General features: G+C 45.6%; 1 protein-coding gene and 1 pseudogene across 7 annotated transcripts in view; one reads left to right on the forward strand and one right to left on the reverse strand.

The window, feature by feature from the left end:
* LOC144122120 (uncharacterized) overlaps nt 1-23,032 on the forward strand; it is a 246,248-nt gene that overhangs the window by 36,622 nt on the left and 186,594 nt on the right. For 2 of the 7 annotated variants that reach the window (XM_077655652.1, XM_077655651.1), the window contains one exon: nt 9,450-9,631. The exons of 4 other annotated variants lie outside the window; for them this stretch is intronic. The gene's annotated coding sequence lies outside the window, so the exon portion shown is untranslated. Of the gene's footprint in view, nt 1-5,336; nt 5,460-9,449; nt 9,632-23,032 lie in introns of those variants that run through there. One more of the 7 variants, XM_077655656.1, reaches the window with a different exon arrangement.
* Nucleotides 3,861-4,018, reverse strand: LOC144122328 (U2 spliceosomal RNA; annotated as a pseudogene).

Genomic DNA, 23,032 nt, shown 5'->3' on the forward strand with positions numbered 1-23,032 from the left:
AGTTCGTGCTTGTCTGTGTACGTCTGCCCTTCGTTTACCCATACCCTGAGATATTTGTATTCGGCCACTCGGGCTATTTCGAGGCCTTGTATTGTAAGCACCTGATCAGTTGTATCGTTTAAAATCATCACACCTGATTTAGCTGCGCGAAGACTAAAACCTAGGGGGTCTCCTTCATCTCCACAGCAATTAACCAGACTGAAAATCTTCCTGGTTATCTGCTAACAGTACAATATTGTCCGTGTACATTAAACTGGTAGTCGTTGCTCAGCAACCTTTCTGCCTAATCTATACGACAGATTATAACCTAGATTGCTTCTCTGTAGCCTTCTTTCCATACTTACTATATAAAGTATGAACAGCAGCGGTGATAGAGGACAACCGTGCCGTAATCCTTTGTGTACCTCGACAGTTGTCGTACTCCTAATTTCTTCACACGTTACCCATGCAGCATAGGTCATCGGCCCAATGTTGCAACAGGATGGTCCCATCCTGGTCCTTTGTAGGGCCAGCTTTGCCAATACAGTTCCAATGTTGGGCCAATTACTTGTGCTGCTTGGGTATATCAACCTTATTTTCTTGGTATATTTCCTGTAGAAAATCAATTACCTCATGACCGATACCTTCATCTTTTAATATGTTCCGCAGGAATTCCCTCTTCACGTTGTCGTATGCACCGCTTATGTCCAAGAAGGCTAAATACGGAGGTCTGTTTTCCGCCTTAGCTATTTCAATGCATTGGGTAAGCACGAACAGGTACGAACAGGCACGAACAGCGCCTACCACTCCAGAACCCGTTCTGAAGTCTCCGTGTGCTGTGCGATGTCAGTGCACGTTAAAGATCCCCAGGTGGTCGAAATTATTCCGGAGCCCTCCACTACGGCACCTCTCTCTTCCTTCTTTAACTCCCTCTATCCCTTCCCTTACGGCACGGTTCGGGTGTCCAACGATATGAGACAGATACTGCGCCATTTTCTTTCCCCAAAAACCAATTATTATTAGAAGTTCTCCGAGTATCCTATTACTTTCTGTTCGTGACTGAATTTTTAATTTCATCCCCTGCATCGCCAACCTGCATATAACTGATGTTATCGTAATCGGTCGCAAGGATTTTATTTTCGTCTTATCGCCTTTACCTTTATGAATCCAATTCATTTTACTCTTCTTCCAGCTGTGCGGAATTTCCTTATTTGTTATGACTGCCTCAAATGCTTTTATCAGGGTTTCTTTCCCTCTTCGGTCAAGTTCATTAATTAACTAGACCCCGTGATGCCAACCGTCGTTGTTCGATGGCCTCCCCATTTTCCTTATTCTACCAACTTAGTGGCTTGGATGGATGGATGGATGGATGGATGGATGGATGGATGGATGGATGGACGGACGGACGGACGGACGGACGGATGGATGGACGGACGGACGGACGGACGGACGGACGGACGGACGGACGGACGGATGGATACGGCTGAACCCTTTAAATCGGGCAGTGGCTCAAGCCACCTAGCCATGACATGAAATTTTACTCTTCTCTTGACTTTAGCCACCAATCAGATAACCTTCGCTTGGTTACTTCTACCCGCTTAAAATCTACTTTCCCTTCACTGTCCTTAAACCCCAATGCCTTGGATAAATCAGCCCCGCTGCTTTCCACTGTAGGGTGAAGCCCTTGACAGAAAAGTATCAAGTGTTCTGCCGTTTCCTCCTCCTCTCCGCAAGCAACGCACAACGTGTCTATCTCGTGGTACCTGACTCTATATGTCTTAGTACGCAAAACTCCCGTCCTGACCTCAAACAACAAAGAGCTTCACCTACAATTATCATAGATATTTTCTTTGGCAATTTCCTGCTTAAAAATCCTGTATCTTTTCAGTGCTGATTTCGTCAGCATCCCTGTTTTCCACAGCTGTCTTTCTGCTTCTTTAACCTTTTCATTAACCGGCTTCTATCTTCGTGGCAGCGCCATCTACCGCTTTGATTTTGCACTAATATTGCGACTTACAGGCACTTTGGCTATATTCGTTGTATTTACTCATTATATCAGTTAATAAAGTTTATAACCGTATGCATCACAACACGAGGAATCGTTTAACATCGTCCAAAACCTCCTGCGACAAACAGTTCTGCCGAAATGGCCGCCTGAAGCTCCTCGGAATGCACGGTCTGGGGAGGAAAAGTCGTCGTCGCTTATGCCACACATAATTTGGGCTTCATATGAATTATGTAATTTTATCCTCAGGAATATGCCAAGTCTTTTGACACCACTTTGAACATTCTGCAACAAACAGGTGGCACTCAAATTTTACGCAAATGGTGGAACTGCGAGGGTCCCACTTCGAATTGGGGGCACATAGGTAGCTGGTTCGAATCGCTGCCACGAGCTAGGCTCTAACTGAACTACTAAGTTTGTGCTGCACAAAACGCTGGAACCTATGATAACATCCGGAATATTCTGCGGCAAACGAGTGACCCAGAAATGTTACACGAATATCGGGACCAAGAGGCCGTACTTTGATCGCTGCCAGACAAGGATATATATACCGAATCTATTTGGTTGAGATGTCAGTTCTAGTGCTCGGTTATCACGCTGCCGCCTTTTAATATTTTATTCCATTATGTAACCACTTCGTTTACCATGGCAACCACTCCGTTGCGATTTCGTTATAACGGTTAAAGCTGAAACCCGAAACGCGTAAAGTAGAGCTTATCGCTCTAAAAGACAGAACATTAGACGGGAAGTAAGGCTGAGCACGTCACCGAGAGGGAGTACCATTGCGATTTAAAGTCGGTCGATTTGATACATTTCCCTCAGATGAACGTTTAGTTGGGAGAAAGCTTAAAGGTGCAGTAAAGAGTAGTCTGAACTCGTCTTTTTACCGCGGGAACTTATCTACATGCTCCGCGCATTCTTAGAAGCTTTGAATTATTGTCCTGTGTGGCCAATTGCCCTAATAAAATCGGATTAAACGTCCCGGATCCTGCCTTTTTTTTAACTCAACGCGGTAGGTAGGAGCAGTCAACGCGCCAGCCAGTCCCGTGCCGGCTGGCCGCTCTGCCATCGGCGGAGTGATATACGTAAATCAAAGAGTGCACGCGTACTTTTATTTCCTTGAGTCTGACGTGCGGCTATATTGTCTGTGACTGAAACTGTTTATTCAGAGAAACCTAAGATACAAAATAAAAGCGAAAGCGAAGCTGCCACTAGAATGGCTGAAAGGCACGCCACGCGTTGGTTGTCTCGTGTTACCTACAGCGTTGAGCTAAAATAAAGGCGGGAGCCGGGGTGTTTAATCCGATTTAATTATGGCAATGGGCCGCACAGGATAATAAAAAAATTGAAGTTCCTAAGAATACCCGTAACGTTTAGATGGAGTTCCCGCGGTAAAAAGACGAGTTCCGATTCCTCTTCAGTGCACCTTTAATATCCTGCTCGTAATAAATGCCAAGCTCTCGAGCTGTCCTTGCATTGCCGTCGTCTTCGTCACGTACCTGCGTTCATGCGTGTTAAACTGCCTGTCGCTCACGGTGTAGTTTGAAAGCGTGGTCTGAAGCATCGTTCATCCGTGCGCGTAGAAGCGTCATCAGACGAGCATACATGTAGCAAACCGCTCGAAGTGGCGGGAGATTAGAAGCAGTGAAATTCTGAAGACCCAGTTCTATCGCACTGTCATCGGGTGATAGTAATTAAGCGACGGACAAACTTTCCTTTATCTGAGTCTGTCTGTCTGTGTGTAGTTGCCAGGAAGAAAGAAAAGGAAAATGCACAGGCCTGCTCACTGGCTCCAGCCGAGCCACAATCGCTACCACGGGCAGATAGTAGGAGAGTTCAAGGATGGCATAGAAAGACGGAATAGTAAAGACGCGCTAAAGACAAGGCCGATCCCGGAGGCAGTGCAATACCGGGCAAACCGATGGCGGAAGTGACGCAACCTTCAAACTTTCCGCCCCATTTCCAAAAATAAGTTCAATTGGACCCGTAACAGATACTCTCTTTATCTGAGTAAATTCTGTGCTTAGAACTTGTTATAATTGTCGTGGCAAACGTTACTGCATTGTTTTCTAAATATTCTTGACATACATTAGTTTTTGTACACAGACACAACAACGCACTGAGTCAGTCTAGCAGCGCGTAAAGATAACAATGAAATTTTATAAGTGCAGGCCACGTGCATGCATTGCAGTGCGTGCCAGAAGTTAAGGAAGAGTGATATTTTTGGTCTAAACTCGTGTCTCGGTTTTGTCTCACGTATTAGCTCAAGCAACACACACACATACACGCACGCACACAACAATATAAGCGTCTAGCCTCTCGTCCAATAGTGCCTTTAGGGCTTGTGTTATATCTTTATTACTCAGTAATATGGCCAGAAGTTGCCGACTACATGAAATAATTCCAGTTTCAGAACGAGTAATAGGGAGGGGAGGGGGAGGGTAAGGAAGGACCAGGAAATTTTTCGAAGTGAGGTTGAGGGTAAAGGAGGGCTGGATAACTTTTAAAAATGAGGGCGAGAGTGAGGGAGGACCATGAATTCAAAAGTGAGGGCGAGTGAGGAAAAGTAAAAATGAGGGCATTTGCCCACCTCTCCTCTCAACTGAAGAGTGAGGGGCTCGGTCCCCGACTTTTTACCCATCTTGTTCTTAGCGAAACATATCGACTTTACCTATATTTTCTAATGACATTTAAGTCGTGTTGCAACCTTCTATTCATCAGTTCTATAACAGAATGTTGACTTGGGCAAGTTGGTAAAGGTTCCTACTGAACAAACAGCGCCAGAAACGACGGACAAGAAGAAAGGCGGACACAGGACAAGCGGTGACCCTTATCGCCGATAATACAGCATGAAGCAGTTTTAAAATGTTTTAGTCACTTTGCAAATCCGCCTCATTACGTGTCACGGTGCCATTTTTGAGACCAATTCACAATTTTCGCTCTAACTCCGCTGAAATTCTAGCCGAACGGAAGCCTTTTATTTAATTATTTATTTATTTATTTATTTATTTATTTATTTATTTATTTATTTATTTATTTATTTATTTATTTATTTATTTATTTATTTATTTAAGGTATTTATTTGTTTATTTATTTATTTATTTTATAACAAAGACAGTTGGGGTTTGATGCCCCAACGGTCAGCGCCAACGAAGCTGACGAAGACGAAGCAGACGGAGCCCGGGTTGGCGCTCACGAGCGTTGGTCTATGGAGCCTCACCGCTCCAACAAAGATTGTGACCGTTCACATTAATTGCTTGAGTTGCCTCTTTACACTTGGCGGAGGTGCCGCCTTTGCTCACCTTGGAGCTACGCACTCGTACCTTACCAGGCTCTGCCACGATGACCGTCATCAACCTGGCCAGCGTGCTCCCACCGCGGCATCGTTTCTGGTGCTGTGCGTCAGCGCGACCCTGCCATCTTCATGCGCACGGACGATACTGATGTAGAAGACTGGCTGGCTTCCTACGAAAGCGTGAGTGCCCACAACCAGTGGCATGATGTCGTTAAGCTCACAAACATAATCTTTTATTTTACCGACGTCGCCACCTTGTGGTTGCGCTACCACAAAGCCAATTTTTCTACCTGGGTGTTCCTCAAAACCAGCCTGACCGACGTCTTCGGCTGCTCCGCTGTCCGAAAACTTCACGCCGTATAACGGTTGCGCAGTCGGGCCCAGAAGAACGGCGAAAACTTCGTAAGTTATATCTCGAAGACGTCGTTGACTTGTGCAAGCGCCTGACCATCTGTGAGCAAGGCTGACAAAACCAAGCACAATTTTAAAGTGATTGAGGATGACGGATTTCCAATGCTAGTGTCCCAAAATCCTTAAACCGTAACCGTCGTCGAATGTTTGTGTCAGAAATATGACGATCTCTGGGAACAGCGTCTTATCACCCGCCGTACCATTTGCCTGGACGACACCCTCTCGAGCTTCGCTTTAGGTGGTCCTGGTAACGATCAGCCAACCCATCTTCAGCACATCCAGCCGTTTGTGAGGAGGAGGCCGCCCGCCAATTATCGTTGGTCACCTGCCAACCCACCCCTGTTGCAAACCCAACGCCATCCTTGTTGACTTCTCTGCGGCGTGTCATTCAGAAGCAGGTTGCTGAGGTCTTCCCAACCGCTAATCCACCTCCGCTGGTCACTGCTCCTCTGACGTATGCTGGAGCTGCTGTCCGGCCACGACCTCAGCCGGTTGTTCCTGTTTATGCGCCACGTGGCACCGTCTTTCCTTAGCCGCAGCTGGCGCCTACACTGCTCTCCCTCACCATTCGCTTCCTCGCCTCGGTCCGCGCCCTATGAATTCATGGCGCACGAAAGATAACCGCCCGATTTGCTGTGCCTGCGGCATGGCTGGTCATGTGGCCCGTTGCTGGCGCACGCACGCATCCCGCCATCACGACTACGGGCGCGCGCCGCCGTACGACGTCCCATTGCCGACCCCGACTGCCTCTTCTCCTCTGCCTCAGAATCCCTCTATGTCTGCCACGGATCTCCTCGGAGAACACTCGGACCGAAATAATGGACTAGGCGACAGGTGTACCCACACAAACGCACATTTAATTCACCCTACGTGACACACACACACACACTAGAACACAAAACTAACAAAACTAACACAAAACGCAGAGACTATAAATACACACGAGTCGGGAACACTGCTACCAGCGTCTACTACTAGCATTCTACTATTAGCGGTCGGCGTTAGTGCTCACGGTTGGTTCGGTGCGGCTGCGGCGTTGTATGGATCCAGTAGCCGGCGTTGAGGCCGCGTTCGACGTGCTTGGGCTGGCGTCGCTATCTGCGTCGTATAAGCTCCCGGTCCAAGCGCCCGTGGAGGTGATGCCAGTGTTGTTGGCGTTGGGGGCACCACCCGGTTGGGTGGCAACAGCACTGGAGACACCCCTGGCCGTGGCAGGTGGTAGCGTCCTCCATTGACTGCCCGAAACGGGCTCAGGCACGGCAGGTATTTCCACGATGCGAAGCCGTCGAACGCGAGCTCACCGGAGCAGTAGCCGGCGTCGCTCTCTTCCAGCCGAAGCGTCCCTGACCCGCCGGAGCCTCCGCTTCTCTGTTCTCCCCCCCCCCCCCCCCCGTGCCTCGCTCTCCCTCGCCCTTTTATAGCTTTGGCGTTAGTCCACGTAAGCCTTGTCGTCTTCTTCTCTTCTCCACCAATCATCTCTCTACACCCCACCGAATGCTTCTCCACCAATCCTCTCTCTCTCCACCTCACTGAATGCTTCTTCTTCATCTTGTTTATTCTTCGGTTAATCCACGTCGTCTTCTTCACATCTCTTTCCTTCATAATTTTATTTTAGACTCCTTATTATATGTGACAATGTCTCGCTCCGAATACTACAACCACAACCACCTGTCGCCGTCTCCTCGACGCCATTCGCGCCCTCCTGTGATCCTCAGATCCCTACCACTCGAAGCGGAAAACAGCGCCGCAGTACTGGAGGCAAGAACTGCGCCGTCAAGGACCGTATCAGGCCCTATTACCTCTCTTGTGCGCGTTATTGAAGTGCTGGTTGAAGGTGTCCCTGTTCATGCGCTTATTGACACTGGTGCCGCCGTGTCCGTGATTAGTCACGACTTGTGCCGGAAACAAAAAAAAATGACAACGCCACTTTCTGATTTTAAACAGAACAGCGCGCAGTTTGACAGGGACAACGAGGGAGACACGACACAGACGAGCGCTGACTTGCAACTGATGTTTATTGCTTGGAACGAGGCATATATACAGTTCCAACAAAACAAAGAAAACAAAACAACTATTCATAGATTCACAGTCGTCATAAATGCCGCACTGAACAAAGTAGATAGCTAATATCATCATTACCTACTTCCCTCCTCTAAAAATGCCAGTTCTTTGGAACCAATCGATAAAGAGGGGCTGCTGACGCAGGCCTCTTTTGACCAGGCGATGTGCGCTGCTTCAATTATTTCACGTGTTAGTTGGTAACAGTGCTTGCTTACAACTAGTGTGCAAGTGAAGTCAGGGTGGCAAGTTTTGCTGCCACAGTCTCTACAGTGGATGCAGAGATGCCCTTTTAAAGTGTTATACACATTGTTATTGTGTGCCTTCAAGCGTTAATTGACTCATCTCCCCGTCTGACCCACATAAAGCTTGCCACATGACAAGGGAATGGCGTAAACTACACCTTCTTCACAGGAGACGAATTGATTTTCTTGTTTGATTTCGCACTCTCTAGGAACGAAATCGGTATTAACCATTTTGCACATCTCCCCAAGCTTATCCGGAGCCGAACAAATGACCTTGACACGTGCTCTATTTGCTATCTTTTGTAGTCTGTAGGAGAAATTATGAATGTAAGGCACAACAGTGGTTTCTTTCTTTTCCTTTCGCGTCAATGAATCTGCCCGTTCCCCTTTACTGTTTTTTGCTCAAACTACTGAGAAAAGTTTCTGACACTGACAATAGCAGCTGCTTGGGATAACCAGCCTTTACGAGCCGATCAGTTTAGTTATATACGCTATCTTGCATGGAGTGCATGCAAGATTTGTTAAGCGCGCTGTGAAAGCATGATTTCGCCACGGAACATTTAACCAGCTTAGAATGAGATGACGTAAAAGGGAGCAATAGTTTGCTGCTTCGTGGCTCGTAAGACCAACAAGTGTGATGGTGCATTAATCTGAGTTTGATAGCTAAATATCGGATGACATTGTTTTCTGGCACTTCAGTAGTTATTATGAGAGGATGGAGGCACTGAACAAAGGCAGCTTTGATCTGCGTAAAGACTGCGTGAAATTTTTTCACACTTGTGTCTATAAGAACAATAAAGTCATCAACATAGCGAAAACACTGTACAACCTTTGACCATTTCAAAATTTCTTGAAGCCTTCTACCCTTTTGTGCTAACAAGTCACTAAGCACGGGATCTATGCATGACCCGATGCGAACTCCTCGTTGCAGGTGAAACTTGATGTCCCTGGAAATGAAAGTAGAGGTTAAGTACTTGAAGTTGATCTAAAAAGCACATGACGGATATGCCGCTCCTGTTTTTTGGAATTAAATTAATCCTTGCTGGTCAATACATTCTTCTAAGCACGCGAAAAGCTCATCATGCGGTAGTGAATAATAAAAGTCTCACTTCAATAGAGCAGGCCATCAGCCCCTTATTGAAGTTAGTTTCTGAAAACTGGATTACATCCTGGGAATTTTTACCTCGTTCGGATCATCCAACATGACCGAATTTGAACATGAGTGAATCTGCTTTGTTCAGTGCGGCATGTATGAATGACTGTGAATCTATGAATGGTTGTTCTCTTTTCTTCGTTTTGTTGGAACTTTATATATGCCTATTTCCAAGCAATAAACATCAGTTTCAAGTCAGCGCTCGCCTGTGTCAGGGCTCCCTCGTTGTCCCGTTCAAACTGTGCGCTGTTCTGTTTAAAATGACTTACCAGCTCATCGAACCATCCGTTTTAACGCTTTCAGATACTTCGCTTCGCACCGCCAGCGCTGACCGCATTCAACCTCTCCCAGCGTGCACCGCGCGCCTCATCATCCAAGGCCTCGCCTACACTGTTGAGTTCAACGTTCTCGCCGGTTCCTCTCATGACATAATCCTCTGGTGGGACTTTGTGTCCACGCATCACGCCATCATCACACCATTGGCTGTAAGTTGTAGTTTGAGGAACATATGCCGTTTCGTTCTTGAATTGTATCCGACTATAGCTGCAGCAGCAGGTATCCGCTACACTGTGACAGTGCTGAAGTTTCCACATATCAGTTTTTTTCTGATTTAGGATTTCGATTCCTTATCTAGGTTGCTCTCTAGAAATTATGATACTCGCAACCCGGTTGGTTGGTTATGATGACATATCAAGGCTCCATAGACCTCTCGCGGCAGGTGGTTCACACAGCATCCCCTCTCCGGTTACTGTTTCCTGTGTGATCGCAATGGCCTCCGGCTTCAGTGGCAACCATCCTCCGTTTGGGGATTCACCCATTATTTAATTTCGTTGATTGAATATAGGGCCAATGGGCATTACTTCAGGTGAGGGCAAGAACAGTGTGTCAACCCATATCGATACCAGTTCAAGACTAACAACAGAAAAAAGCAAAGGGAGGAAACAAGGCAAAAAAAAATTATAATGAGGGAAGAGACAGGATCAGATTATTTGGTAAGGCGAAAACCGTCACGTAAAACACAGATGACTCGCTAGTTTAGCGCGAAAAATTGCTCGATTTGTGCACGGAGGAATATAAGGCAGGGCATTCCATCGCGCTGCTGCACCTGGAAAGAATGAATCCTTCATCGCTGACGTGCGGCGTTTCATGAGAGCTGTTGGATGGCTATAGTTTAGGGGAGGTGATATTCTTGACGGCGGTTATAGTAGTGGGTGCTTGTTAATAAGGGTGTGGAAAAAGGAATGAAGGAGAAAGAGACGTGATATCATGCGATATGATGCCATGCCCTCCTCTTTCCGATATAACCATCCTACGGATGGTTCCCGCTGTAAACTCTTTCTGCTTGCGCATTCTTATGCTTTCGCCACACTCCCGTTCCGCGGTAGCCATCCTCCGGTTGTGGATTCCCACTCCTTCGCGATGTCGACATCCTTCCACGGCAACTAGATACCGGTTACGTTGACTTCGCTGACAAAGTTTTGTTTGCCATGGTACGACGCGCACGCATGCCCACACTGACGCCTGAAAACTAACTTGCCAGTTAACTCGCAAGCTCAATGCACAGCCACACCACTGCTGCTATCAATAACGGTAAGGGACGAAGAAAAACCATCTTTAACATGTCAAAAGCGTCGGTGTAGTAGTGCGTCCCTGGCGACTGACCATCCGTGCACATAAGCGGTGTCACTCTGCCAGGCATTACACACGCTTATGTGCTATCATGATGCAGGGTGCTTGAAAACCTAATAGAGAGTTCTACAATAGGAAATGCACGTTTGCGCGCAGTAAACGAAAGGATTTTGTGGAACATTATGGTTTATGTTACACCGTCCAACGTACGCAGGCGAGATCACTCCAGTGATAGTGGCGCCATGTGGTTTGAATGAAGAGAACAATTTTTACAAACCCGTGCTCGTTAGGCCTAGGAGCTACCGAATCGTCGAACGAAATAAATCCCGACCAAATTTATCGTACATCCAGTTTGTTATAGACAAGAGAAGACGAAGCGAAACCCCATACCCAGTTTATAGCCAGTTCGCGGGCCGAAAAAAGCACTAGCACCGGCGAGTTCACCTAGAAGCTAGAGGCTTCATGTCAGAGCACTCCGCCATGTTGGCTGTCCTGCTATCTGTTTCACGTCACCGTCTGGTTTCTTCGACCCTTTTCGCTGCATCCGAACCACCGCATCCGCTTACGGCGTTTCGACCACTCAGGTGTTGCCGCTGCGGCAGATTATGACGCTTTCTATTGTGGCACACACTCGGAATACAGACCCTGCTGTATGTTAAATTTAGTTTAGCGCCCATTGCCACCCGCCGCGGTGGCTCAGTGAATTTGGCATTCGTCCAGGAATCCCAAAGTGGTGAATCATGTGAGGAATTCCGGCTTCGGCCGCCGCATTTCGCTCGGAGCAGGGAGAGGATATAAAAACGCCTGTGTGCTGTGCGATATAAGCGCACGTTTCAGAACGCTGGTGGTTCTGCATTAATCCAGAGCCCTTCACCCCACAAGTCGCAAATTACAATTTTTTCCAGTTTTCCATTTGCCGCGCTTTGTCATCTGTTATTGAGAAAACGCACGGTATTTGAGTGCCCCTCGTTACCTGGCCTTTGAACCAGAATGTCGTCACAACATCCCGGAAACCTAGCACTCTGCTCAATGGAAATTCCAAAATATTAATAGCTTAAATGTGTCCAATGTGGAACACTTGCAGGCAAAGCATGCAAAATCGTTTTGTGCAATCATTTGATGTATTCACGTAATCGCCGATTAAGATAGCGAGGACGTTTACGTTTCTATGGACACAATAATGATGTGGTTGGCATCACTGCCTTAGCGTCACTTTCTTGGCGTCACTTTTTACAGAAATCTAAGCTGGTCTGATCACATAAACAAGAGAGAGAGAGAGAGAGAGAATGAAAAGGAAACGCAGGGAGGTTAACCAGATGTGAGTCTCCGGTTTGCTACCCTACACTGGGGATGGGGGATAGGGGTTAGAAAGATGACTGAGAGGAAAACGCAAAAAAAAAGGAACACATAAACAAGGTTCGTGTAAAAGCAGCACGGTCTTTAGGCATGATATACAGACTTCGTTATCTTCTACCCACTTGGTTCCAGAAAGAAAATGTACTTTTCACTTGTTCATTCATATTGCAACTACTGTTTATTAGTTTGGGGCACCTGCGGCCGAACTGAAATGGAAAAATTGTTACCGCTCCAACGTAAAGCGGTTCGATTATTGATGCCTTCCAGAACCTACATCAGTGCAGGTGAACTAATGAAGCAGCTTGCTGTACCACCTGTTAGAATCTCCTACACTATCAGATTATGCCTTCTTGTATACACAAAAATAACACAGGAATACAACAGCTTCTATAGTGAATACCTCAGCAGAGATACAAGTTACTTTTTTCGGAAAACCTCAGTTGTAGTAGAGCGCCCTCGTACCAATTATAAAAAGGTAACTGTGGATTATCAAATCATGATAATCTGTAATGCTCACCCTAAATTGATTGATATTGCAAAGAAATTTAAAACATCTCGCAAATTTAAGCGTGAATGCTGGATTTTCATATTACTGCCTGCATGATTTTTCTAGTGTGCGGTCTTGTGATCTTTCATTTTTCTTTTCACTTCTTACTCCCACCCTGAACAAAGCATTCTTTTCACTGATTGCCTTTAAATTTACTAACACACTTTTTTTACTTTCCTTTTGCTTTTCGCGCAGCACTGTTACATTATGTTTTTCATTAGTACATTTTGACACACTACAATATTCTGGATAATGTTGCTTGTTCTTGTATAACTGTTGTTTTGGAGAGCGACTGCTGACGCGCCACTGTTGCTGCACCGTCGGTGCCCTCTGAGGCCTGGGCCAAGTGAGGAGGATGTGTTCCCTCCTTTTACCCTGCCTCAAGGGCAAGAACTATGTATTACCTCAATCAACCTCAAACCTCAATTCACTGCACTTTCCGGCACTCTCAGTAGAAACATGCACATCGCAGTGGTTTCAATTGGTTAAAAGGTCTCGATTTCCAACGTCAGCGCGAGAAAAAAAACAGCTATGCACTGCTTGCAAGCTTCACCCAATTCGATCCTTGAGTTTCATTGAACTGTTACAAAATGCTCGAGCTTCTAATGAATGTGAAGAGCTATTGAAAAGAAACTGCTAAGGGAAGGCATATACCCGGTGTTTCAGCGAATGTTTAAAAAGTTTCTGATCGTAAGGATATTGAAAGACGAAGCAAATGTTTTCGGGAACGAAGTTTCAACCGCTGCGGTCCTTAGTTAATTTAAAATCATCATAATTAGGCTTTATTCAAACAGTCAAATAATGCAGCCTAACACAAGCCATGGAGAAGACGATACCATATCATTTATGAAACGATGATAAAGTCGTTCTCTAAAGGGGTAGAGCACAAGGTAATACGGCGCATTTTTTTTTTCAGCGCTCCTGAAACTCATTGTAAACGCAATATGCGCTGATGACGTGTTGCAATGACTACGGGTCCCAAATAAAACTGTCTGAGATGTTGCGTGACGTCATGCACAGTATTTTCTTCTGCGCTTTCTTGCAGGGAAATAGAAAGTCACTGCCAATTAACTGCAGAGTAGATATTTTTGAAAGCGGTTCAGAAAACGAAAGTGCATCCCACGGCACAACTGAGCACGTGGTTCGCATTTGGCTCCGTATTTGGTGCTTCCTAAGAAGGTAGCGATGCGTAGAGGTACAGCATCCCCCTCACGTATGAGAGGACCGGGGCGCGAATCCCAGTGCTGCGAAATTATCCACCGTGTAAAAAAAAGAAAACAATTGCTGTGGCTCAACTCTGCTGAGTCAGGTTACACGGAGCGGAAGCTCGGTTAAACGTGGTTACACACAGTTAGGTCTGTGTTCATCTTTATTGCAACACCCAGCTATTCCTTACTGCTAACACTTGACAAGTCTTGGTTCTTTCTGCAAATTAAGGTAAAGACAGTCTTAAGACCGTGATGTAGTTTGCCACAGCTTCAAGCAGGCAAATTTCCAGGTCACATGTATGCGGAAACTTGTAGAACACGAAATCGAAGGCAGTGTTCCAATGGATGGTTGACACCGCAAGGTCGGAGGCGAGAGAAAAACCAAAGTCTTTATCCCTTCCCTTGCGGCGCGGTTCAGGTGTCCAACGATATATGAGACAGATACTGCGCCATTTCCTTTCCCCCCAAAACCAATTATATATATATATATATATATATATATATATATATATATATATATATATATATATATATATATATATATACTTCCATCTCAACAGGAAAACTAGGCTCTATTTTATTAGTCTCCGAAGAGTGGTATGGTGCAGTCTCTGTTCTCGTAGTAGGGCATACACGTAGCCATAACATCCAAGGTATCCACGACGGAAGCGTTAGGTGCTACGTATGCACCCTGTTGTTATTGCACGGGTCTTCAAATTGGCAATATGTCAAGCCACCTGTCCCAAGTGGATGGAGAAGTTAGACGATAGGAGAGCGAGGAGAACGAGAGAAGGGCAGAGAAACGAGACTCAGCTCGCAACAGCAATCGTCTAGCCGGCGAAGCGGCAAGGGCGACGAAAGCATGCACGATACGAGATACACCTGGTTGCAAGAGGACCCGCGCCGCAAGCGGCACGGGCCCTTTGAGTTCCCAGCCCAGTAGGGCTAGGAGCAGCAGACTTTCCCCGCTGTCCCTCTCGCGTTATCTGGGCGGCGAGCGCTGCCCTTCTGTATAACAAGAGCGAGTCACTGGGTGAACCACGTGACGCAACTGGCGAGAGCGAACGATTGGAGCGACGGTCAGCCTGGCAGCGGACGTAACTGCTAAGCGCGCAGCTGTGTCGGCGGTGTGCCTTCCTTTCGAGGTGATTTCCGCAACAGAGTTGACCTTCAGCTCTGCCTGCTAGAAGTGGAGCTTCGTTCCAAATTCCACATGTCCATGGAATTGCATATCCAATCCTGGGTTGCACCCTGACTTCGGTGAAGAGAACCGAAAACGCACTGCATCACCAGAACAGAACTTAGCCACCCTGGTGTAGTACTTGGCATCAACCTCTTATATGCACAGACTAATTAACTCCCGGCCCTCCTTCCCCAGTGGTTACGGAGCAACTGACCAAAGAGGCGGTCAGACCTGTCACTAAGCAGAGGGTGCTAAAAATCATCGGCTCCGGATAGGCCGCCATAGCAGAGTGAACCTGGAAATGTTAACTCTAGAACCCAATCCAGTGAGGATTGTCTAGCAGTGCTGTTAGAGGAACTAGAGGGTATTAAATGGGATGTCATAGGGCTTAGTTAGGTTAGGAAGACAGACGAGGCGTATACAGGGTTAAAGGACCGGCACGTACTATGCTGTCGTGGGTTAGCGGATAAATGATAACTAGGTGAGGGATTCCTCATCAATCAGGATATAGCTGGAAAAAGAGAAATTCTATGCGTTAACGAGACGGTGGGAGCTATTGTAATTCGGCTTGATGAGAGGTGCAAACTGAAGGTGATGCAGGCCTATGTGCCTATATCTAGCTATGATGACCATGTCTTAGAAAGGTTCAATAAGGACGTGGAAATGGGAATGCGTTAAGTAAAATTACAGTACACTGTACTGACGGGCGACTGGGGACCGGGCAACTAGAGACCGGTCAGTACGAGACTATGGCATATTGTTTAGGAAGAGCAGGCGAGACTTATTAGTAGAGTTCGCGCAGAGGAACAAATTAGAGATTATGAACACCTCCCACAATCGAGAAAACAGGAAATGGACATGGAAGAACCTAAATGGTGATACTAAAAGTGAAAGAGACTTCAAACTATGCGCTCACCCTAGCATCGTGCAGGATATAGATGTCGGAAAGATGCGTTGTAGCGAGTCTCAAATCTGCCTAGATTTGAGCAGGGAACGGAAGTAACAAGTTCAGCGGAAGCCCATTAAAGTGTTTAGCGGTTAGAAGGAAAGTAGAGAAGTTCAGAATATCTTTGCAGAACACATATTAGGCTTTAAATGAGAAAAATTGCATTAATCTTCAAGCAATGAGCGATAATCGTACAGCTATCATTGCAGAATCCGCAGTAGAAGTAGGCGTTAGGTTGGCTCGACGGGATAGCGGAAAGCTATCACAGGACGTATGACGTATAAAATAGCGCAACATCAGACAAGGACATGAAAGAACACACACGAGCGCTAACTTGCAACAGTTTATTGCGGAAGAGAGCCTGTAGACATACAAGACATGACGATACATTGCGCAAGCGCGGCAGACAGTCAATTGTTTAGTGGCTTCTGAGGTAATCTTATTCCTTACTAGATAGCCCAACAGAGGGTTTTGCTATGCAGCTATCACCTAAGCTATCTATCATTTCAGCTTAGATTATTTCTCGCGTGAGTTTACAAGTGTTTTTTGCAATTACGGTGCATGCTTGAAAAAGAGGTTTACACTTGGATTCACATTTTCTGCAGTGCGCATCTAAAAAACCACCTTTCTTTTCTTTGACATTGTAGCGATGTTCACGAAGGCGCTCGTTTAAGCACCTTCCACTTTGGCCTACATACTTCTTTCCACATGTCAATGGTATGCTGTACACAATGGATTCCTTACATTTAACGAACTTAGCTTGATGATTTATCTTGCACCCACTCTTTATAGCAGGGCCTGGTCTTGTCAATCTGCAAAGTTTCTGCAGCTTCTCTGCGATATTTTATACGTCATGCACTACCAACAAGCCCAAACCGCCACCTTGTTGGACTATCTCAAGAGTCGAAATATCTTATTCAGGAATGCCAAAGCATGAAGGCGTCTAAACTCACAGACAGGAAAAAACTCGGAGAGCTACGAATGTTAATCAGAAAGCTCAAGTTAGCCAACAAGAGTAAGTTTAATATGGATAGAATCGAGCATCCTCTAAAGAACAGAGGTAGTCTAAACCCGGCGAAGATGAAACTAGGCCTAGGCAAAAACCAGCTGCATTTGTTTAGAGGTACAGAGGGCAACGCCATTAGCAATATGGATTGGATAGTTTAAGAAGAAGGTTGTACAGAAACATACATAGTAGAAAATGTAACTAGGACGTTAATAAGAGAGACAGTAGTGCGCAGCCCGGCTGTCACTATCTGTCGAGAACGTGAGTCAGAACCAGAGAGGTGTACGTCTCCAAAAACAAGATTTAATCAAACAATGCACATTAACTGCAAAACTGAATAATAAAAAGGTGGTTTACATCACATCGATAAGCATGCACAAATCAGTCAGAGTTTCCACGCGCAGGTGGTGGTAAGAATAACGCCAAATAGTTCTAATTAGAGTCTTTTGAGTCAATGTAGAATAATGAAAACAGTCCAATCGGTACTCAAAGTGGTTGGTGGTGAGGAATGTCGCTAGAGGAGACCTCGCCGGGGCCTCCGGAGCGTAGCCGAAGGAGCGTCTCGACGGTCCGGATCGTTGCCGGGGTTGCGTCGGCCCAGGAAGGCAGCCTCGGTGCGTGTTTCCTACACCGGCGTCAAAGCTCGAGACCCTTTGTCTCAACTCGGGGCGGCCGCACGGAGGGGATGCCGTTGCATACCGTTCTCCTCTCCCCGCGGGTGCGTTGCGCCCATGTATCTTCGCGGCCGTGGATTCACACGCACTTGCGGTCTCCGGAGCTGTGCGCCCACGCCGTCTGCTTTTCCTCCGTCTCCATGTAAACGATTATTGCTTCCGCGCAGACGCGTGCACTTTGCACCGTCTGCTCCGTTCCCTCCCAGTGTCTATGTCGGTTTCGTCCGCTGCGTGCCGTGGTTTCTTTGGCGGTTTGACTTCTTGCCGCGGCGTCTCGCACTCACTCGTGACACCGGCACTTCCCGCCACTACAGAGGGAGCAAAGAAAACTTTGGGAGCAATGCAAAGAAGGAAAGCAGCTGGTCGGCAACAGGTAACCGCAGATCTGTTGAAGGAAGGAGGGAAGATTGTGCTAGAAAAACTAGCCGCCCTGTACACTCAATGCCTTATAGCATCGACCGTTCCAGAAGCTTGTAATTTCATTTCATTTCATTTTATTACTCTCAAGGCCGTTCAGGCGTTACAGAGAGGAGTAGGCAAAAAATAAATAAATACAAAGAAACAAACAAATAAACAGTTTACAATTCATAAGCATTAACAGTATCCTTGAATTTCTGAGAATCATTGATGACGACGACGGTGGAGGGCAGGTGATTCCAGTCCGAGGCTGCTCAGGGGACGAAGGAATTTAGATATTGGACAGTCCTGCACTGTGGAATATGCACCTTTAGTTGATGATCTCTGCGGGACGATATGTGCACCGGAGGATTAAACAAGGACTGCTTTCAGGTTTCGTTGCCGTAATATATTTTATGAAATGTGCAGAGGCGCGAAATGCGGCTCCGTATGGCAAGATCCGGAAGATTAAGCGTTCATTTCATTTCTGAAACACTTTCATGGCGGGAGTAATTTGACATTATGAACCTTGCAGAGCGATTTGGATGGATTCAAGCAGCCCAATGAGAGAGTTAGTGTATGGGTCCCACACGGGAGCAGCGTATTCAATTTTTGAACGGACGAGTGTTTTGTAGAGCAGTAGTTTCACAGGGATAGGGGCAAGGGAAAGGTTACGACGGATGAAGCCAAGCATGCGGTTGGCCTCGTTAGTATATTATTCAATGTGAGCCTTCCAGGACAGATCATCTGTTATTTGAACTCCAAGGTACTTATACTTGGTAACTTGGGTCAGTGGGGTGTCGTCGAGAGAGTATGAGCACGGAATGTTGTGATTAGTCGTGCGCGTAATTCTCATTAATTTACATTTGTTAACGTTTAGTTTCATAAGCCAGGTATTACACCAAGTTCCAATTATATTCAGATCGTTTTGAAGAGCACGTGCATCATCTTGGTTAGTAACTTCTCTGTATAAAACACAGTCATCAGCGAAAAGTCTTATTTTGGAAGTAACTGAGGAAGGAAGATCATTAATATAGATAAGGAAAAGAAGAGGTCCTAGAACTGATCCTTGCGGAACGCCAGAGGTTACGGGGGAAATGGGGGAGTCATGATCGTTAGCATTTACATACTGACTTCGAATACTTAAAAAACACTCAATCCACTTTAAAATACCATTATCAATATTTAATTTACTTAACTTATAAAGTAACAGTTGATGTGACACGGTGTCAAAAGCCTTTGCAAAGTCGATATATATACAATCAATGAGGGAAGAGTGGTCCAGAGCGAAAATCAAGTCATTAGTGAATGCAATTAATTGAGTTTCACATGAATGATGCTTACGAAAACCATGCTGTGAATCTGTAAAAAACGAATTAGCTTCCAGATAGTCAACAAGGTGTGAATAGATAATATGTTCAAGATGTTTGCATGGAATTGATGTTAAGGAAATAGGCCTGTAGTTATTAGGATTATGAACGTCACCAGACTTGTGGACTGGAACCACCTTGGCGATCCTGCAGTCGTCAGGCAGTGATGCGCTGAGGATGGACTGCGTAAAAATTTCGGACAACATCATGGATGAATATAAACATGTACTTTTCAAGAACTTATAACTAATACCGTCAACCCCTGCAGCTGAATCAAGCTTTCCTTTCTGAATAAGCCTGGCAAAACCTTCATCATTGATAGTTATAGGCTCCATCTGAACAGATTCTGAAACCGCAATATCGGGTAAGGTGGACACAACGGAATTACTAAAGGATGAAAAAAATGTATTGTTCAAAGCAATGCAGTACTTGTGAGGGGGAACCGGGATATTATTTATGGAGCGAAGTCGGACCTCTTTTGTTTTGCGCATATTAACGACGTTCCAAAATTTTTGAGGGTTGGAAACGAGCAAATGAGGCAGTGTGTCATGATAAAAGACATGCTTAGCGCTCTGCAGCGCCTGCTTGTACTGTGACGCGACAGCACGATATAGGTGCCACTTATCAGTAGTTATTGATTTTTTCAGCTGCCGGAAAATGCGCTTTTTTTATTTAGGAGGCGCTTTAGCGATACGCTGAACCAAGGTGCTTGTTTGGAGCAGGAAACGCGACGAATGGGAATATATTCATTTATGAGATCGTTCACCTTCGTTTTAAATATATGCCAGTTTTCTTGAGTGGAACGACTCCAGAACTGCGGGATGAAGGTGTCGGAAAAGCGCTCGAGCTCTGCATTAATAGCTTGGAAGTCCGCCTTGTTGTAGTTCCTAAGTAGCTTGTATCTTTTTGGAGAACGAGCCGAGCGTGAAGGCATAGTTAGGTGGATTGCACTATGGTCACTTAAGCCCGGAAGAAAGCTGATTGAAGACATAGTTTCAGGAGAAGTGGTTAGTACAAGATCAAGTATGTTGGCAGATGTCTGAGTAACACGGGTTGGTTCTTTAACGATTTGATCAAGGTTGAACGTGGAACACAATTCAATGAATGCAGAACATTCTGAGAAAGGACGTAAGAGATGAAAAGAGGGGCTGTTCCATGAAATTGCGGGAAGGTTGAAATCACCAAAAATATAAAGAGGAGACTTCGAAAACATAGAAAGGACCGAGTTAATGGCGTCATGTAGGTCATCGCAGAAGCAAGGCTGTGAGCTAGGTGGTCGATAGCATACACAGAATAAAACGTCTTTGTGGTTCAAACGTAAGCAAGTGCAGAGAAATTCCAGTGAAGAATTCACGGGAACGCTATAGGAAGCAATTTCATCTGATACGGCAATCAAAACACCACCACCAACGCACTCGCAGCGATCAAATCTATAAATGTTATAATTTTTTTCACACGTGAACAGTTCCCGAGAATCAACTTTTTCAGACAGCTACGTTTCGGTCAGGACAATCACATCGGCAAAACACGTGTCGGCTAGAGCTGACAATGAGTCTCGTTTATTTAAAATGCTGCGAATGTTAGTGAAAAGAATCGAGTAATCTGGATTCGGCAATGCATAAACGGCTGCGTTTTCCTATGGCGAACCTGAGGTAGAAGTTGATGCAGGCGTACCTGATGCAAGCGGAGGAGATGCAGGCGGGGCTGTTGCGTCATTTTCAGAGGCACTCCCGCTAGGCGCTTCAACTTCGCATACGGCATCCGTGTCGGCAGAATATACGTAGCACTTTTTGTTTACGTACAACCTCTAATATTATCTCAATTCGTAAGAAAGAAGTCAAGGACTTAAAAAATTACAGACGGATCAGTCCGCTGCCTACAAGATATTTACTAAGGTAACTTCTAATAGAGCCAGGGCAACTTTAGACAAATCAACCAAATGAACAAGCAGGCTTTTGTAAAAAATAGTCAACAATAGACCAGGTTAATACTATCAATCAGGTGATCGAGAAGTGCACAGACTATAACCAAACCCTACATATAGATTTCATTCATTGCGAGAAAGCAACTCACTCAGTGGCAACCTCAGCAGTCATGCAGGCATTGCGGAATCAAGGTGTAGATGAGTGTTATGTTGAAATACTGGAAGATTTCTGCAATGAATGCACTGCTACCACAGTCCTCCATATAGTTATTAATAAAATTCAGATGAGCAAGGGTGTCAAGCAGGGAGACACGATCTCGCCAATGCCGTTCACCGCCTGTCTACAGGAGGTATTCCTGGCCTGGATTGGGAAAAGTTGGGGATAACAGCTATTGAAGAATTCCGAATTAATCTGCATTTAACTTATGATATTGCCTTCCTACGTTACTGAGGATACGAACTGCAAAGCAATGTGAATGATATAGACAGGCAGAGCGTAACGGTGGGTCTAAAATTTAACGTGCAGGAAACCAAAGTAACGTTCAACAGTCTTGCAAGGAAACAACTGGTCGCAGTTGGTAGCGAGGTGCTCGGAATAGTAAAAGAATACGCCTGCTTAGGGCATTAAGTGACCGCTGATCTCAATCTTGAGAGGCAAATAACTAGTAGATTAAGAATCGGGTGGATGACATATGGCAATTTCTCCCATATCATGTATGGCAGTTTACCAGTATTCTTTAAGAGAAAGTATACAACGGTTTTATCTTACCGGTACTCAACTTTGGGGCAGAAACCTGGAGGCGAACGAAAAAGGGTCAGCTTAAGCTAAGGACAACGCAGGGAGCAATGGAAAGAAAAATTATAGGGATAACATGAAGAGTCCGGAGGTGGGCTTAGTGGGTGAGAGAAGAAACGCGGGTTAATGACATCCTAGTCAGAATCAAGACGAGGAAATGGGTTTGGACAGGGCGTGCAATGCGAAGGCAAGTATACCTCTGATTCTTAAAGGTAACACTGGATTTCAAGGGAAGGGAACCTTAGCAGAGCGTGGCAGAAAATTAATCGGGTGGTTGAGATTAAGAAGCTCGCGGGGATACAGGGCCCGCGGCTGGCAAACGTCAGAGTTATATGGAGCGACATGAGAGAGACCTTTGTCCTGCAGTGGGTGTAGTCAAGCTGATGATCATATTCAGGATCCTGGTGTGCTGAGGTTGGGTTTATGCGAAAGAAAACACGCCGCATGTCCTGACGCTTCAAAGTTTTAGAGAACGTATTTTTCCTCCCGTTTCAAACATTGATATGGTGCCGTCTTCTTCATGCTTGGAGGTAAATTTGGCACTAGACCCAGGATGAGTGCTTTAAGAAGATAATTATTTAATTTAAGTTAATTAGCTCGCTGGTTAACATCATTGTACTATAACTAAGGTCCACCGCGGCTGACAGTTTGTTCCTCAAAAGGATTATACTGCTAATTCGAACTGTTTATTGTTTAGAATTTTTGAAGGTGTTCGCTGAAACAGTCGATACACTGTACATTCTAGTCGTCATCAAGCTTTGATCTGTTGTGCTTACTGCTTGGTAGCGAATGGTGCTAAATGTCTTTACATTAGGCCCCACTGCTTTCTGCCGTTTACACAGTACAGTATG

The sequence above is a fragment of the Amblyomma americanum genome, chromosome 2 (assembly GCF_052857255.1).
Source record: "Amblyomma americanum isolate KBUSLIRL-KWMA chromosome 2, ASM5285725v1, whole genome shotgun sequence".
Lineage (NCBI taxonomy): Eukaryota > Metazoa > Arthropoda > Arachnida > Ixodida > Ixodidae > Amblyomma > Amblyomma americanum.